General features: G+C 39.0%; 1 long non-coding RNA gene across 3 annotated transcripts in view; it reads left to right on the forward strand.

Annotated features, from left to right (window-relative positions):
• Positions 1-17,691, forward strand: part of LOC143443026 (uncharacterized) — a 526,104-nt gene extending 508,413 nt beyond the window's left edge. For all 3 annotated transcript variants that reach the window (XR_013111702.1, XR_013111701.1, XR_013111703.1), the window contains 2 exons: positions 3,992-4,054; positions 17,424-17,691. This is a non-coding gene — a long non-coding RNA (uncharacterized LOC143443026). The remainder of the gene's footprint in view (positions 1-3,991; positions 4,055-17,423) is intronic.
• The last annotated feature ends 443 nt before the right edge of the window (positions 17,692-18,134 follow it).

Below are 18,134 nucleotides of genomic sequence, written 5' to 3' on the forward strand. Positions count from 1 at the left end.
TTTATCATTTACTATATAAAAGAAAAGCTATTACCCGAAAGTCATTTTTACAGTTACAGGCAAACAGAAATAATCATTTTCAAGGACCTAGAGCTGTTTCTTGAAAGAAGCCATCATTTTATACTTATTTTACTTACTCTTTACTTGCATGTGAGCCAGCCTGAAGAGCTGCACTCTGCAAGTTCCAGCTATAAAGAGTTTCTACCACTTTCCTTCTGCATCAGGCAACAGGAGGAGATTGAGCCCCCAGGGATCCATAGGTATCATTCAGACTGACTAGGAGAATGAATGGAAGGCACAAATGGGCCACAGCAGCCATCGCACCCCTTCTAAGCTAAGTCCTGGAGACCCTGTAAGCAGCAGTATGTCTCAGTGAAGAGCTGTTGTTCTTCTTAGGTAATAACTGTTGGGATATAGAAAGGGCTTATGATATACAAGGTAGTTGGACAACGACCTTCATGATAGCAATGACTTAAAAATTCTTCAAAGATATATTCTTCAGAGAGATAGCTTGGTGACTAATAAAGTGTAGAAAAGCTTGAAAGTCCCTTAGAACTAGTTTTCAGCCTCCCTTCTGCTGTTTAACTGTGTAAACAGTCAATTCATGGGCCTTTAACAATATCTATGTCTAATATTTAGATTCCTGCCTGAGATTACTTCTTTGTTCTAGCCTAAGATTTAGATTCCTACCTGAAATTACTTCTTTGTTCTAGCCTAATATCAGATTCCTGCCTGAAGCCTACTTCCTTGTCCTTGGACAATGACATATTTCTGCCAAGCAGCCCATTTTCTTGTCCTTGGCCCATGTCAGATTCTTGCCAAGTAGCCCCAAAGGCTCTCCGCCTCTCCCACTTTTTTATTTCATTAACAAGACTGAGCCTGTCTTAGGTCATTCTGACAAGAATGCCTTCTTTACCCATCATGTAATATGCATTATCAAAAGCAATGCACTTATGTCTTAGGTTGGTAAGGCTCTGTGCAAAATCTTACCTGTCCTTGGCTTGCCAGCCTGTTAATTTAATAACCCTGTCTGGAGAAGCAATTTCAGAAAGGAATTTTAGGCTAGAACAAGGAAGTAGGCTTCAGACATGAAAATGACCTTGGGCTAGGACAGGGAAGTAGGCTCAAATACTTTGGTCATCCTGATAAGCCCTTAGAGACAGTGATCACGGGAGTGTTCATGTAATTGGGTTTAATGCCTTGCTTTTTCTTTGACTATTTGTGTTTCTTGCCTTGCTTGGTCCTTGATTATTTACATCTGTTGTATTGCAGACCTAGAACTGACCTTAATACATGCCTGTAATTAAAATGGTATAAAAGCCTAAAGGAGGAGGGGGGATGGGATGGGGTGTTCTAGAGAGGGAAAATGGGGAAAGGGGATAACATCTGTATTGTAAATAAATAAAATATTCAATAAAAATTAAAAAAATATTTATGTCTTTTTGTTGTTGCTTTTAATCAATGCTAAAAGGCATACTCTAATGGTTGCTGAATCACAGGAGTCAAACAATGTGAGCACATCCCCAGGAATCAGTTGCAGGCTCAATTCTGTCATTTTCTTGTGTCAGAACAACCTACTCTGTCACATAGTTTCAGAGAGCTTCTGCTTTCCAACTTACCTGCATGTCTCCATCATCAGCGCTGGATTACATAGAAACTCCTAGGAGCTCTCAAGTTTCTTACCCTTGATATCTAGCACCATGTTACGTTTGGGAAATCCTCTTTTCCCTAAGGTTTTTCTCTATCCACATAAAGTCTTCCAAATCCATAGTTTTTTTTGCCAAGGAGAAAGACCAAGAGAAGAAAGGGGAAAGTAATATTTAGCTATTTTTAACTTTTGATTTTTTTTTTTTTTTTTGCTCTAATACCGAGGCCATGCACTCCCATAGGTCCATTGTGAATCAATATAAGTCCTCCCTAAGGATAGAGTAAGCATTTAGTGGCCTCTGAGGACCTTCATCTTACAAAATACAGTCAAAATGGAGTTACACTGTTAGAATCAATTGGTGAGGACAATACAAAATGAGAAAAACTTACAATGAATCAGTAATGTCAGTCAACCCTTTCGAGTTTTAGTTGACACAGCGCTTCTGCACATTTGGGAAGTAGAGATTGCTCTGCATCTACTCAGCATACTATGTATTTATTCTGCTTCTCGACACCACTTGCATTTGTGGAACTCTTGGAGAAATGTTGTAGCATCCTTACAACAGAAAGCCTCATCCAAAGATTGAGAAATTCATTGGAAAGATTCTGTGGATTAGGATGATATTTATAAGGTGATAGAGATGGAAAAAAAATTGTAAACACAAGAGACTGACTGGAAGGCATTCTTATTTAGCTATGGTAGTTAAAGTGTAGGACTTGGGGCCCAGGGTGAGATCATGGCAATAGAAGCAGGCATACTTGTTTGGACATAAAGAATATGAGTCTCTTCCTTCTTTCCTTCCTTCTTTCTTTCCTTCTTTCTTTCCTTCTTCCTTTACTTCATTTTCCTTCCTTCTTTCTTTCTGTTCTTCCTTCTTTCTCTTTTATTATTTGTTATCTAGATATTGACAGAAAATTTAAAAAGCTGAAAGTTTATTTGTCATTGATTAAAAGTTAGGAAAAGGTTGCTTCTGGAAAAAATAATTTAAGTTATCATACACTGCTCATTTATTTCTGTCTGTCTGTCTCTCTGTGTATGTGTGTGTGTGTGTGTGAGAGAGAGAGAGAGAGAGAGAGAGAGAGAGAGAGAGAGAGAGAGAGAGAGATTGAGATTAAGCTAAACAGGCAGATTAGAAACTGGTCAAAATTCTAAAAGTTACCATTTTTTTGTGGATAGAATCACTGAGACCACAAGGAATCAATAGCATATTTATTAAGCCAAGAAGAGACAACTGAAACAGTTGGAGAACCTGAAGTCCATCAGTATTCTTTATAAAGAACCAGGAAGAAAATATTTTAAGCTACTTCACTACTTCATTATTGTCTAAGTTATATACAATATGCAAATATATTGGAGGTCTGTGTTCTAACAAAATCTAATTACAGAAATCTATACACAGATATAAAGCTGGATTTGACCTAAGGTTTTTTGGGTTTTTTTTTTGCTTTTTGGTTTGTTTGTGTATTTTCTGATCCAGAAAGTCAAGGACCACATGTGGAAAGCTCACTATGCAGCGCAGGGTCTAGCACATAACCTTCTTAACATCCATTTGTTAAGGTGATCTGTGTTGTGGTAGAATGACTTTGAAGGTATTTTTGCTTTGCTGTAGCAACAAAGGAAACAAAAGATGTACTCAGGAAGGAGGAGGCAAAGGACAGATGAAAGTGAGAATGGGTAATGTCACCTGCAGAATGATACCCCACTAAGGCTGCAAAATGAGGAGGTATAAAAAGTGCCCTTAGCAATTAATAACCATCAAAATAAAAGATTATTAAAATGTAACCAAAGAAAAGATAAACACACACAACATGTCCTGGATATTCGCTTGTTTGTTTATTTATTTGTTTAGAGTCTCATTCTATATTTCATGGTACTCTTCTGTCCTTTTCTTCTCCAGAATGGGGTATACAGGTGTGAACCCCCATGGCTTCTCTGAGTGTTAGGACACAAGAAGTTCAAGAAAGAAATCTTCAGGGCTTAACTTTAAGGGTTACTGTTCTTAGCATTTTATGTTTGTAGTTAATTATCTCAAGCTTGATTCAAAATCTATGTGCTAGAGTATTATAAATCTAACATCATTAAATCTTTGAACTATTTGAGGAAGAATCAAACTTTTTTTTTGACCTTAAGTAGATAAAAGAACCAGCTTAATTTCTAAGTAGGTCTGTTGCTATTTGTCAAGAGTTTTATTTTAACTGTTTTTTTTCCTAGAACTTATGAGCTTAACTTTTGTGAATTTCCAGGTTCACTTTATGAATTTATTGGCAATCCTATGACTTAAATATTTTCCCTTTATTATTAGTTTTCAACATTTACTTTGTCTCTCTCTGTTATCCCACACAGGGCTGTCGGAGGTATTCCATGGTGATTTCAGAGGATCTCTTCTCTAAACATTCTTGTCCCGAGGTAAATGCATGAATGAATCCCAGAAGAAAAGCATCGGTATCTTTAAATTCATTTTTAATTCTCTGACCTTTCCCTATGTCCCCATGTCAATTTTAGTTTATGCAGTCATTTTCAATATTAGAAGTGTATTTCTTTTTTGTTCATATCAATCACCTTTGTATCATTTGGTACAACCCTACGGTGTGTGATTTGTTGTACTTATGTGAGGGAGAGAAAACAACACAATAAAGATGCCCACTCATATCATTGAAGCTTTGCTTGGGATAATTGGGGCAGAGAGAAAGACGGAGTGGAAATTGAGGAAGAGGGTCTTAGCCTGAATTTTCCAAATTGGTTATTTATCTGTTAATTCTTCATCTTTCCTCATCACCATGTCTGAATTCAGAAAGTCTTCCTAATGATAATAAGTTGTGTCAAGGACAGATGGCTGATTTGATGGGATGAAAATAGCTGTGTCAGTTGAGGGCATTTTTTTTCTTACCCATTTTGCTTTTCATCACTCTGGGGTTGGTGGTTCATGCTTTTTTCCCTCTTGTACAGAATGTACCCTTAGCCTAATAAAATACGGTGACTCTTTCCCCCAAAGCAGTCCGGGCCCTTTTCTCTGAAAGACTTGAGAAGTGAGTGGCTGTTTGTTATTATTTTTAAGTATTTTCTACCTTTCTTGCCTTTTCAGTTTTAGTTAAGTTACTTTTGGAAGGATCAGTTTACAACAAATGTTTAATGTCAGGAGTTTTACAGTTTCATGGGACCCGACAGCTTGGCCTGAGAAGAGATGGCATTATGTCAATTGTAACCAAGTATGCTATTTACATACTAATTAAACTTTGTACTAGTGGGGTGAAAGAGTGTCATTTGGAGCACCCCAGTGGTTGTGTTCATATGATTGTTGTCTATTGAAACCATCCATTGTCTGGCATTTTGCAGCCTCATCTCCTAAATGCCATTTCATAACCTTCTACTTAAAAAATACTCCCCCGCTGCTCATTGTTAGATACTCAGAATATCTAACAATAAAGAAAATACTGTGAGTCACATGCTTTGTCATAGCACCTAGTTTGATAACAACAATGGCAAGTAGGCTTGTCAACTACATCCTAAATACAAGACATTTTACTGAAAGCGTCCTTTACATTTTAAATTTGCCCGGTCTTCAAAAGGATATAAGAATATGTTTTAGAACATTTTTGTTCCCGAAGAAATTGGAGGAGTCACACAGTTCATGAATGTGGACATGGGAACTCTGTTGTCTAACCTTACAGCCACCGCCTTCACCTCCAGTGTCACATGTTTTTGGCTTTGCCAAGCCCACAGATTCACACACTATTCCTTTGTTTACACTGGGTAGGGGTCACTTTTTGTCCATTTACTCATAGTTGATGTGTTAAGCAATTAAGTAGACATGAGTATTATCAGTCTGTTACTTCTTTTCTACCATCTAACTCACCACAATTTTGGGCTCATATACCGGATTCCTTTCCATAGACTTCCACATGTGCTCTGTGAAGCTGACTCAGGAATTCTCACAGTGTTGCTAGCTTATGAAAGGAAAAGTGATTAATAGTCCATTTAGTTATTTTACTTTCTTCCTTCTGCAGAAGGTAGTTTATTACATTTGGCTAATGATGTTTTCTCCTCCCCTTGTTACATAAGGAGCATGTCATATCTCTGTGGGCTCTGGCTCAAAAAGAGGCTCCAGTGCATAGCGCAACATCTGACGGTTTCTGACCTTTTCCTGACTGGGTTGGGTAGAGGCCATGTATGTGGATGCTGCTATCCTGAGAGCACAAAGCTGTGTATATTAGGCATTGTCAACAGCATCATCACTTCCTACAAAAACTGATAAAAAAGATTGAGTGAGATGCTTCCCTGGGTAAAAGCACTCGCTGCTAAACCCTATGACTTGACGTTAAGCTCTGAGACCCACATAGCGGAAGAAGAAAACAACCCTCACTAGTTATCCTTTGGCCTCCATACATGTTCCATGCCACATGCGTGTGCTCACACAAGAATTATTTTTTTTTTAATGAACATAATAGAAATAGCCTTGACACCTAACATCCGAATACTTTGCTAGGAGGGTTAAGCATGTGACCCCTTTCTTGCTTTTTCCTTACTATTTTCAATAACCTTCAAGGTCGAAATAATTCCATAATGGTGTAAAAACAACAACAAAAAAAAATCCAGGGAAAAGAAAGACAGAACATACAGCTTACCATTGCATAATTCCAGCCACCAGAACACATTTCCTGATTGTGACATAGTCTTGCTCATAGGCATGCCAAAACAAAAAAATAAAAATTTGAGCTGATAACTTAGATGGTGGCAGAGATACCATCTTGTGAAAAGTCACAATTTTACATTGTGCTGGGAAGCCACCTTCTGTGGGGGACTACTGTCACTCTTTAATACCCAGCAGAGGCACCCCGCTGTGCTTTGTCAGTCAGGAGCAACATCCAAGGCTTCCTGTAAAAGTAATTCACACTTTTCTCACAACACTGTTGCTTTAATTACCACTGAACTCTGTGGATGCTCAGGCAGGCCTGGTAGAACATGGCAGAGGCAAAGGCACAGAAAAAAACGAATGGCTTTTCTTCTTACTTCATGATTAGCAGCCCATCTTTGATGGAAGTGTTCCTAGGTCTGAAAGCTGGACTTAGCTCCTTCTGCCATATTTACTATTAAGAGATTCAGAGGTGTGTGTGTGTGTGTGTGTGTGCGTGTGCGTGTGTGTATGTGTGAAAGAGACAGAGAGAGAGGGGGAGAAGGAGAGAGAGCTAATTAGAAGGTTTGGTAATGAATGGATTTCTTATCTTTCCTTTCCTGTTTTTGTAACAAATACAAATGTTCTAAGACTTCAGTGTATGTATTCTTGCTGGACAAATGTCAATCTGTTTATTTACTGTGGATTTATTTCTTCAGGATTAGCAGACATAACAAATCACATACCAAAGGAAATCATAGAAGTGCCAAAATCTACCAGTGCATAAAAATAATAGACAGAGCTAGTGTTTTGTAAATAATATGAAGGCGATGTTGTAGGTTTAACATGTATGAAAACACACTTTTCATTTTGCATCACAAAATATTTTGCCAATGAAATTATTCCCACTGAACTGACTCCCACAATCTCCTCCACATAGAATATCAGAGCAAGTATCTGTAGTCTCATATGAACTTTTAGAGATGTAATAAACAGGGCTATTATCCTTAATACATTGTTTAAAGGATCTCTAAGTTTAGTCCTGGCTCTAAAATTTCATGTTTAAATAGAATTTAGGGACTAGAGACATGACTCAGAAGGTGAAAACCTTTGCTGGACACATGAGGACCTTAGTTCTTATGCTCAGAACCCATATAAAAAGCTAAGAACGGCCATGAGCACCTACAACACCAGTAATGTGCAGTGTAGAGACAAGGGGATCTCTGGGACTTGCTTGATTCCAGCCTAGCTGCAGATAGTGTAAGAGACCATGTCTTAATCAAATAAGGCTGGGAGTGACAGGGATGGACACTTAAATTCCTCCCGTGGCCTTTCTGTGTGCCCAGAGGTACACTCACTCACACACCCTACACCCATATCCTACATACACAAATGTATCATAGATCATGTGTGGCCCTTATCGATAGTTTCTCCTGTATTTATCTAAATTATACATTCATTACCATGTGTGATAATGTGTTCTTCCTTGGATCCGTATTGTAAAAACAGATGAGCTTTCTGTAGAATGAATACTCATGAAACAGCAAAGTCCAAACAACTACTGCTCATTGATTCAGTTAGATGACTCAGACACATTTAAAATTTAAATTTGACTACATCAACTAGACATGGTAGAACACACCTTTAATCCTAGCACTTGAGAGATGGAGGCAGGAAGTTTGTTGTGAGTTCTAGGCCAGCCTGGTGAATTCTAGGATAGCCATGGTTATACACATTCAGGTAAACAAGCAAACAAATAGACTATGTCATTACATATTTCTGTTCATGTGTTTTTCTTCCATTGTTGAGAAATGTGTTGAGGATGATCCACTGATATGTGGGTTTACATTCTTTCACCTTAAACCTGGACAAATCTTTTTACCAGCTTCAAACAGAAATACTGAAGTAAATGTGAGCTTTTGGGACCCAGCTTTCTCCTGGCCCTCCTTTGGGAGCCTAGAAATGATTTATCAGAAGTCTCTAGCTATCCTCTACCCTGACAGCACATAGAGGCAAGTGATAGAGGAACCACAATGTACCCAGACCTTGAGTGTCATGAAGCACTGTGCCCTAACTGCTAATACAGACACCATGACACAGCATAGGACTACTTTATGCTGCTACATTTGGGGCAATTTGTTATTCAGAAGGAGTAGTTGTGACACCCAGTTTGGGGCATTAGAAATCATAATTGAATATGAGAAATTACTTTTCTACACTTTTTTGTTTCATTTTTTTTCAAGACAGGTTTTCTCTGTATGTAGTAGCCATGGATGTCCTGGAACTCTCTTTGTAGACCAGGCTGGCCTTGGTAAGGAGACACGCTTACCTCTGCCTCCTGAGTACTAGGATCAAAGGCAAATGCCACCATCACCCAGTTTACATTCCTCCTCTTATACATTTTATGCACTATGAATATAAAACAGAAAATATAGAAACTTTCATGATATTGATTAAAGCATTCTGCTTTTTAAAAAAAAGAACAGCCTAATTTCTACAGAACTGGTATAACATGAATTGCACATATTTAAAGTGTATCATTTGACAAGTTCTGACATAAGTGGGTACCTACAAAGCCATCATTAAAGGTAACACAGTGAACCACTGTTAACAATGAATAGATCATCACCCTCAAAGTTTTCTAATATCCCTGCACCGTCCTTCATTCCTGTACCCAGGCTACTACTACTCCACTTTCTAATTACAGATTCATTTGTAGTTATAAGAGTTTCACATAAATTGGCCATACAATGTGCCCTCTTTTTTTGTTGTTCAGGTTTTTCTTCTAGGGAAGTTATCTGTGATTCTTCTATTTGTTGCACAAACTATTTCTAGTGCTGAGGACTAATCAACATTTGGGCCTGCTATATTTTATTTATGTAATAGAATTGGTTCCAGTTTGGGGTTATCACAAGTGCCACTATTGTTCTGCATGTATGGTCAAGTTGTTGAATCGACATACGTTTTCTTTTTCTTTATAAAATACTTAAGACTGGAGTGGTTTGCCTCCTAGCCTGTAGCTCAGGCTGTGCCCTGTGCACATTGCCATGTGTTCTGATATGATAGTGACCACCTGAATCACCAAGATAGAAGTATGGTGCTTAAACAGGGTATGTTGATTCAGGATTTTATATAGTACTGCATTAACACACAGGACAAAATTGTCTCTGCCTTGAGAACCATGCTTGGCTAGGCTATAAGTTGTTTTACCTCTCTGGCTACAATTACTCATTCTTTTTGTTTTGTTTTGTTTTGTTTGTTTTGTTTTTTGAGACAGGGTTTCTCTGTGTAGCCCTGGCTGTCTTGGAACTAACTCTGTAGACCAGGCTGGCCTCGAACTCAGAAATCTGACTGCCTCTGCCTCCCAAGTGCTAGGACCAAAGGCGTGTGCCACCACCGCCTGGCTACAATTACTCATTCTTAAAGAGTCAAGTGCCCAAAGAACAAGGAGACTTTTTCAAATGAATCCTGATCCCTACTTATATGAAGACCTCAGATCCCCTGCCCATGTCATTCCAGATCCATGTTCAGGGTGTTAGGATTTGAATATGAACCAGCAAATATAGGTTCATGTATTAAATAGTCTCTCCCTAGCTCATGGGACTGCTTTGAGGAGCTCTGGAAACTTTAGAAGGTAGAAAAATTATGTCAGGATGGACTGGTATTTAAAAGTAAATGCACCTCCTAGTCTCTTTTCTCTCTAATTGCCATGAGTGAATAGATTTCTCTGCAACAGCATATTCCCTTCCCGTGGAGCTCTGCCCAAACAGGGATGACCAGTCATGGAGAAAAGCCTATGAAACCATGAGTCAAAATAAACTTCTCCTTCTTTAAGTTGTCTGCCTCAGGTACCTTGTCACAGCAATGAGAATGGTAAATACTACTTATAGCCTGTGAGCATTTCTCCCCAAGGCTTGCTCTCTTTACATAATCCTTGCCAATGTCATCTGTGCCCTGAGCCTTGAGGTACCAGACTATGGAGATATGAGGATGCTGGAAATGTCCATTCACATGTGTGGGCCCCCTAATGTGCAATGATCATACCAGAGGTAGGATAAGGCTGGGGTTTCATTTTCTTCTTGTGTCTCTGCATTTCAGTAGCACTCACCTCCAGGAAGCCCAAGAACTCTGAAATGAAGCCCATGCATCCATAGTTATTATAATATAATAATAAAGTTATAAACATAGAGTCTATGTTAGGAAACATTTTTCTGCCTTGATTCCTAATGAAAATATTTCCGCATAAAATGGAACCTCTACTTGTGTTCTTCCCATGGGGCTCTTCCAATGTGAGGGATAATTGTTATGTTGTCTTTGTTTCCCAGGTGTTTGTACATGTTCCCCTCTTTTATGTAAACTGGGAAAGCAAGTCAGGGAGGAGAGGATGAGGCATTGATAAATTAAGCCAGCCTTTGGTCCATAGCAGTGGCCTTGTTTGTAATTTCCATTTCTTAAGCCTTTGTAGAAAATACAATGAGAATTTGATATTCTTCTTGTTTGCTCTGTTCAGAGGATACTCAGCAATATGGCTTTGTTGGATCTCAAGTCAGCCTCATTGTATCCCCTTGTCCCATTCCCAAGCAGATAGGAGTTCTTCAGCTGCTATACATGTCCTAGTTTTTCTTTGTCTTTCTGGGGCTTCTTGTATTCTTAACAAGCTCTACCTCAGTGTCTTCATCTCCTCCATCAATGTTCCTGTTGCTGCTGCTGTGACACTCACTGACAACAACTGATGCACTGAGAAACACTGACTTCCTTCCTTTCCATCTTGTGAAGCTTCCTTGAAGATACACCTTAAGCTTTCTCTCTTCTTCAGAAGGATGTAGTCATGAAACAGTCTTTCAGGCATTTAAGATTCAATTCAATGGTTTGTTACATATGACCATGTTACCCCATATGGGTCACTGAACCCTTCTGAGCCTCAGTCAGTCTTTAAAGAGATGTAAAACATGTTTCTGCTGAGACAATTATCTGATGTGATTGATGTGATGTGATTGATATCCAACATGTACTTTCCTATAAGATTGCATCTCAGATTGGCTCCAAAGGTCAACTTAAGCACTGCTTATTTGCGATGGTCATATCTGTAACTCTTCCCCCACCCCCACCCCTACCCTCCACACATACAACCACACGCACCACGAAATTAGCCAGAATGGCATCATAAGAATGCTAGGCCATAAAATCTGGAATATACTTGAGTGTTATCAGTTAGACAGATTTTAGGACATTACAAAATATGCCAGAGAAACTGAGTGGAAGCTGAGGTGAACATTTAAATTAAATGAGGAAATCTGACCTACACCCATATCTTGAATTCTTGCATACAGGTCTAAGCTCATTTCTTTTAGATAAAGCATAATGAAACATCTCAAAGCACCTCAGCCGGGTAAGGTGGCACATGCCTTTAGTCCCAGCACTTAGGAGGCAGAGATAGGTGAATCTCTGAATTTGAGGCCAGCCTGGTCTACAGAACAGGTTCCAGGACAACCAGGGCTACATAGAAAAAAAAAAACCTGTCTCAAAATCAACAAACAAACAAACAAACAAGACCAAACATTCATCGTACAGCACCTCAGTTTAGCAGACAGGAAGCAGAGATATGTTGCCAAGAAAATGGTTTAAGACTTCACTTTTTACTTTATGCAGTTACTTAGTTACCAAAGCACGTTTGCTGTTATACCAAACCTCAGCTCAGTATAAAATAGTCTTACCCAACATGGCCTTGTGTTTTGAGTCAAGCAGTATTTATTTATAAGTCATACTCATATTCCTGATTCTCATTCCCCTTCCCTAAACTATACAACTCTTTCATAAGGATTTTACTGAGCAACTGCATTCTAAAATGAAATCCCTATGAATGGCAAAGTAATAATATAATCCTATTATATTAGGGGTTTGGGGTTCTCGAGTGCATGTGGACTTTTTCCAAGGAAGAATCAGGCAAGCTGCTAGTCAACAAACCCATTGGAAGGCACCGGCAGAAACCAGGCTGGTGACGATTGCCAGCCTTGTTCCAAGCACAGTGCGCTGCATAGTGCATACTCACAAACCACTATCCACTCCAGTCAGGGCTGCCATATGCTAACTGAGAACCCTTGTTTGAAGATGTGCTGCATGTTCAACCCAGAGCTGGAAAACAGGCAGTGGTATGGACAGTCTCCAATTAGGCATAAGATTTTAATCTACTTTGCAGAACTAATCGAATGGTTGTGCTTCCCCAGTGTTCATGTGAATTGCACCCTAGCTGGAGGTTAACGGACTAAACAATAGCAGCAGCAATTAAGTGGATGTAAATGAAGGTGATAGGCTAATTCTCACAAGGAGACCGTCAATGTGTCAGTGTCAATGCAGGGGTGCCTAGGATAAAGGAAGAATTGACTGGGACACAGAAAGAAGGAGCAGCAACCATGCCTCGACTAAACTAGCTCGGAAATCCTTTGGATATAAGCAGGAGGGATAAAAATAAGTAACGACCTCAGTTCTCTTCTACATATCCTCCTGTGGGAGGAAAAGAAAGAAACCACCATACTTTCCCATAAACATGTTCACACTATTATTCCTCATAGTGTAGCTTGACCATGAAATAGATTGCTGGATATGGAGCAGGGCAAAACACAAATCTACTAGCAATAAGGAGAAGGACGTTTTCATGACTGGGAAAGCTGAGACCTTAAAAGCGGACAAGCTTCTCTGGTCTTTTTCACATTTGGAAATGGGTCTAGCTAGCAGAGTTAGAAAGCTGGAGAGGTTTATTGCTGGCAGGTTTCAGCAGAGCCTGGGAGACAGTGATTGTGGAGCAATAAGAAAACAGAGTTTTCTTTAAGTTCTGATCTTTTGTACTTTAGGGTTTTTTTTTTTTTTTTTTTTTTTTTGGGGGGGAGGAAATTCCAGTATTAAAATGTGATATAGGACTTGAAGAAAATGTGAAATCTTAAGAGTCACTTGACTTGTGTGTCTAGAAAATTCTGTCTAGCACCCACAGGCATGATTTAAAGGCAGTTCAATCTGTTTGAAAGGATATTGCTCTATGAATGCAATGCGTTCAGCCAGACATAACCTTCTGCCCTTGAAACATCTCTCAGCTCCTCTGAAATAAAGAGAAGAGGGGAAGAAGCTCTATGCCAAGACTTCTGGCCATGAGGGAGCCAAAATCTGCCTTTCTTTCTTAGATACTCACAGTAAACATCACTGGGTATATTAGCTCACTAGCATGTGATGGATATGATAAGGCCTAGTTCCTAACATAATGCATGTGATCAAGGAGGGAACGCCAACTGCATAAAAGAAGAAAGACTATTATAATACCACTTATGAATTAATAGTATTACTGAAAAGTAGTTTTCCAATAGGCAACTGAAGCATGGGAACAAACCAAGGCAAATTGATCATGATTGGTAGATTGAGGGAATAAAAATAAATATTTTTATTGATTATCCCGAAAAGGAAGGCAGATAAAAACAACTCAGGAAGCCTTCTCCAGGGTATTGTCATAAGACCCAAAAAAACAGATCAGGCTTAGAAAGAGTGTGATGCCAGAAAGCATCCCAGGTACTTGCTACCACACAAACATCCTATACAAAGCCATTAAAACGAAGCCACCCAGATGTGCAGCTTAACCTTCATGTGAGTCCTGAACAGCTGGAATGGAGACTATCCTCAAAGCTGTTGCCTGTAAGTGGAATATGTTCTTCTAGCTGGGATGCCTGGTCTGGCCTCAGTGGGAGAGGAAGCACCCAGACTCAGAGTGCCAGGGTCGGGGAGATACCCAGTGTGTCCTCCACTTGCTCAAAGGAAAAGAGGAGGGGACATAGGGGAAGGATTGTGAGAGGGGTGACCAGGAGTTGGGCAGTAAGCATGATATAAAGTGAATAGGTTAAAAAAAAAAAACTAAAAAAGCAAAGCTACTCGTGAAGTAAATGTGTGTGTGTGTGTGTGTGTGTGTGTGTGTGTGTGTGTGTGTGTGAATAGGTAAAAAATTTTTTAAAAGCTACTCATTATCTATCTATCTATCTACCTATCTATACATATATATTTCTACTAATTTTTGAAGCTATTTAATAGAAATCTTTATGTTTTTATATTTATCAGGACTACACCTATGACTTGGGTTGCTTATATAAATAAACTATATCAGAAAAAAAAAAAGACTTGAATTTGAACAACTGAATCCATAGGAGGCAATAGTAAACTAAAGGCTAGTTCAATTAGTTAAGCAGCTGACCTTACTCAGCCTCTTTAGAGGGAAAACCACAGAGAGGTGAAAAGGGTGTAAATGACATCTTACTTGGCAGGTGTAGACAGAAGCTTTGGAAACATTGCAAATTAGCTCTTCGTTTCTATCAAACCTGGAAACAAACAACAGTGGATGGCAAAGGTTGAGCAACCATGGTTCAGTGACCATGAGTACCAGGAGTTTTGGAGGCACAAAATCTTTAAAGCTGCAATGTAGCAACCTAGAATCAATCAAATTTAAATGCACATTTGAAGGCACATGTAGGAGCTGCATATGAGCAGGCAAGAGGCAAGAAAGCCAAGTGGATGTGAAGCAAAAAGTTGAAGCACTCAAGAAATCACTGACCAGTGAGTTAAACATGTGAGGACAACGTAGCAAATATCTGAACAATCCTTACGATGGGAATAAATGCACGAACAACAAAGCACGGGTTCTAGGGCCTCATAAAACCAACAGCATGCAACAGCATGCGTGAGGAAGAAAGGCAAGAGTGTGGCCTGAGTTTGACAGAGCAAGACAGAGAATTGGCTTCATGTGAATGGCGAAGTGATGCCTTAAGCACACATTTCAATGCTCTTTGCTGTAACTTACAAGTGAAAGATTATTGCAGAAAGAATATATTCTTCTGTCTGCATAGGAATTTGGGTAAGGATGTACTGGTGTCCTGCTGCAGTCAGCAGGTAAGAGCAGGACAACATTTATATATATATTACCTCACCCTGGCACTTCAAATCTCTGTGAGGCTAGATGCTTCCTCTCCTACTGAAGCCAGACCAGGCAGCCCAGCTAGAAGAACATGTATATGTGTGTATATGTATATATGTATACCAGCACAGGAGATCTTTTTGAAATTTTGAAAATAATAGTTTGATGTATAATTATTTTTAAATTACTTACTCTTGTTAAGCTATAACAAACAGGGCCACTCTTTACTCTCCTTTAGTTCCATAGCTCCTGAGTTTTCCTAGCACCTTCAGAGTCCATACAGATTAGACGGAAAACAAAGATGTATTCCCCAATGGTACTGAGAAAGAGGTGTGGCTTGCTTCCCTAGAAGAATGAAGTCTAGCCATACACACAGATCAGGCTCACCACCTATGAGTTCTCAAAAGAAAAAAAAGGAGGGGGTCTTGTGTGGTGAACCTCATATGCACAAGCGGTTTACATAGGACACAATACATTCGATTGATTAATTCATGCATTATCAAGACCTTTTTTGCTGATCTCCCATCGACCCAAAATTGTCTTTATAAAATTATTGTTATTTAAAAGTTATTTTAGCCAGCCTGGTCTACAGAGTGAGTTCCAGGACAGCCAGGACTACACAGAGAAACCCTGTCTCGAAAAACCAAAAAAAAAAAAAAAAAAAAAAAAAAAAAAGTTATTTTAGGTATTGGAAATGTTTACTGTGGCAAAAGTGACTCAAAACCTATATCTATCTGTATCTATATCATTTATATCTATATCTATATCTATATCTATATCTAATCAAATTCCAACTCTAGATTTAACACAAAGAGGGTGAAGTAAAGAAGAGGAAAAAAGAATAAGAGGAAGATGGATTATATGGGCTGTGGTAGTGGCGCACAGCTACAGTGCCAGCACTTATGGGGAGGAAGCAGAAGGATTGTAAGTTCAAGGCCAGTCTCAGCTACAGAGTGAGACCATGTCTCTGAAAGCCAAAGAGTAAAGCAAAGTGAAAGGACAAAAACAAACAAACAAAATCCCAGAAAGAATCACAGATAAAGTGTGGGGAAAGAGGAAAAAGGGAAGAGCCTAAGGACCATGGATAAATTCTAAATCAAGTTAATAAAGTAATCTATTAGTGCCCATCACTCCCAGAGCCTGATTTTGGGTGTCTTGTAGTTCTATCACTTTCTTCCTCATTGTTTTGAGGTAGAGTCTCTCCATGAACCTGGGGCTCACCATGGCCATCCAGTCAGACTCCAGGATGCTTCTGTAGTTGCCTCTCAAGCACTGCTAGTACATGTGTGAGCCACAACTTTTTTCATGGGTGCTATGGGTCTGAAAACAGCTTCTCAAGCTTCAACATTTCCTCACTGGAGTCTGGTTTTTAAAATGTTTTAAAACTGTTTTCAGATATGGAAGAAAATGGCTGCAATCACCTAATAATGCCAATAAATAATATGTACATATTCATATGCGTGCATATGTTTGTCTACTTTTTGTGCACTGTCTACTTTTGTGTATTTTGAGGAAAATCAATCAAATTGGAAGCACTTTGACCATCAATACCAAACAATAGTCTATGTGATCTTTGTTCTATGATCAAAAACAAATAATCACAAAATTATTTAATAGATGATTGGATATTTTTATTTTCTTTATTCCTTATGCACACATTAATTTTTTTTCTGGGAGCATAATGCATAAAGTAGCTTATGTTGAACTTGAACTACTTCACTTCAGTGCATGTTTTTTTTTTCGTTTGTTGTAAGCTAGCATGTTTGTTTGCTCTAAGTCAAAAAAGATAATAGAGATGTGTCATTCAGTAGTTTGTATATGTGTCCCAAGGGTGCTGGCCAGCGGACAGGTAGTCATATATTCATCAGATGCCTATTCATCTGATGAATATCATCAGGTTATATTCATCCTCAGCCTATTACCCAGGGTGGCAGAAGATACCTTTGCCTCTTCTAGAGTGCTGGTTAATTTTGGTCAAATTCAAACAAACTAGAATCATCTAGGAAGATGTAATATTCACTGAGGGAAAGCCTCCTCCATCAGATTGGCTTGTGGGTATGGATCTGGGGTTATTAATTATTTGATTTATGTGAGAGGGCACAACCTATGGGGGATACTATTCATGGGCATGCAGTCTGTTTGTTTAAGAAAGCAAGCAGATCAAACCATAGAAAGCAAGCCAATAACAGCCTCCTTATCAACTCTGCTTTGTTTTCTGTCTCTAGGTTCCTGTCTTGAGTTTCCCCTCCTTGATGTTCCTCAATGATGGACGTAACCCATGAGCCAAATAAACTTTTCTCCTCCAAGTTGCCTTACATCAGAGTTTTACCACAGCCACGGAGAAGCAGAGCGGGACATCTAGGATACAAAGTGCTCCCCCTCTTAGATCACGAGGATTCTGCATCAGCTTCCAGCCACCATGAATAAAAGAGTAATGAAAAATGAAAGTTTCTGTTTTGTGCACGAGTGAATAAATGATACCAAACATTCTGATTCTCACTGTCATTGTTTTCTACTCGTGACCTGTGGACCATGTTTCCATTCACGGGGAGATACAAACAGGTTGGAAATGAAACAGCTTTTATGGAATATCCCTGTAAATATACATACTCATACACAGTAGAATATATAAAACTAATATGGAACCTTAAGTCTACCTCCATGACTTTACTGCAGTGTGCTAATGTGTCAGCAGAGAATTTCTTTAAAGATGTAAATATATTATGAATTCAAATAAAAACATTTTTGAGATAACAGAGTATTTGTAAGGAAGATGAGTGTTTATTGGTATGCTGTAGAATTAAAACTGCAGACAGAGTATTTAGTGATGTTGTACTGACAGTGCACACAATCACACACCCGCCCTCCGCAGTTCCTGCCCTTGCCATGGTCTTTATTAGCTTCGCCCTGATAATGTGACCTTACAGAGCTCTACC

This window comes from Arvicanthis niloticus, chromosome 7 (assembly GCF_011762505.2).
Source record: "Arvicanthis niloticus isolate mArvNil1 chromosome 7, mArvNil1.pat.X, whole genome shotgun sequence".
Taxonomy (NCBI): domain Eukaryota; kingdom Metazoa; phylum Chordata; class Mammalia; order Rodentia; family Muridae; genus Arvicanthis; species Arvicanthis niloticus.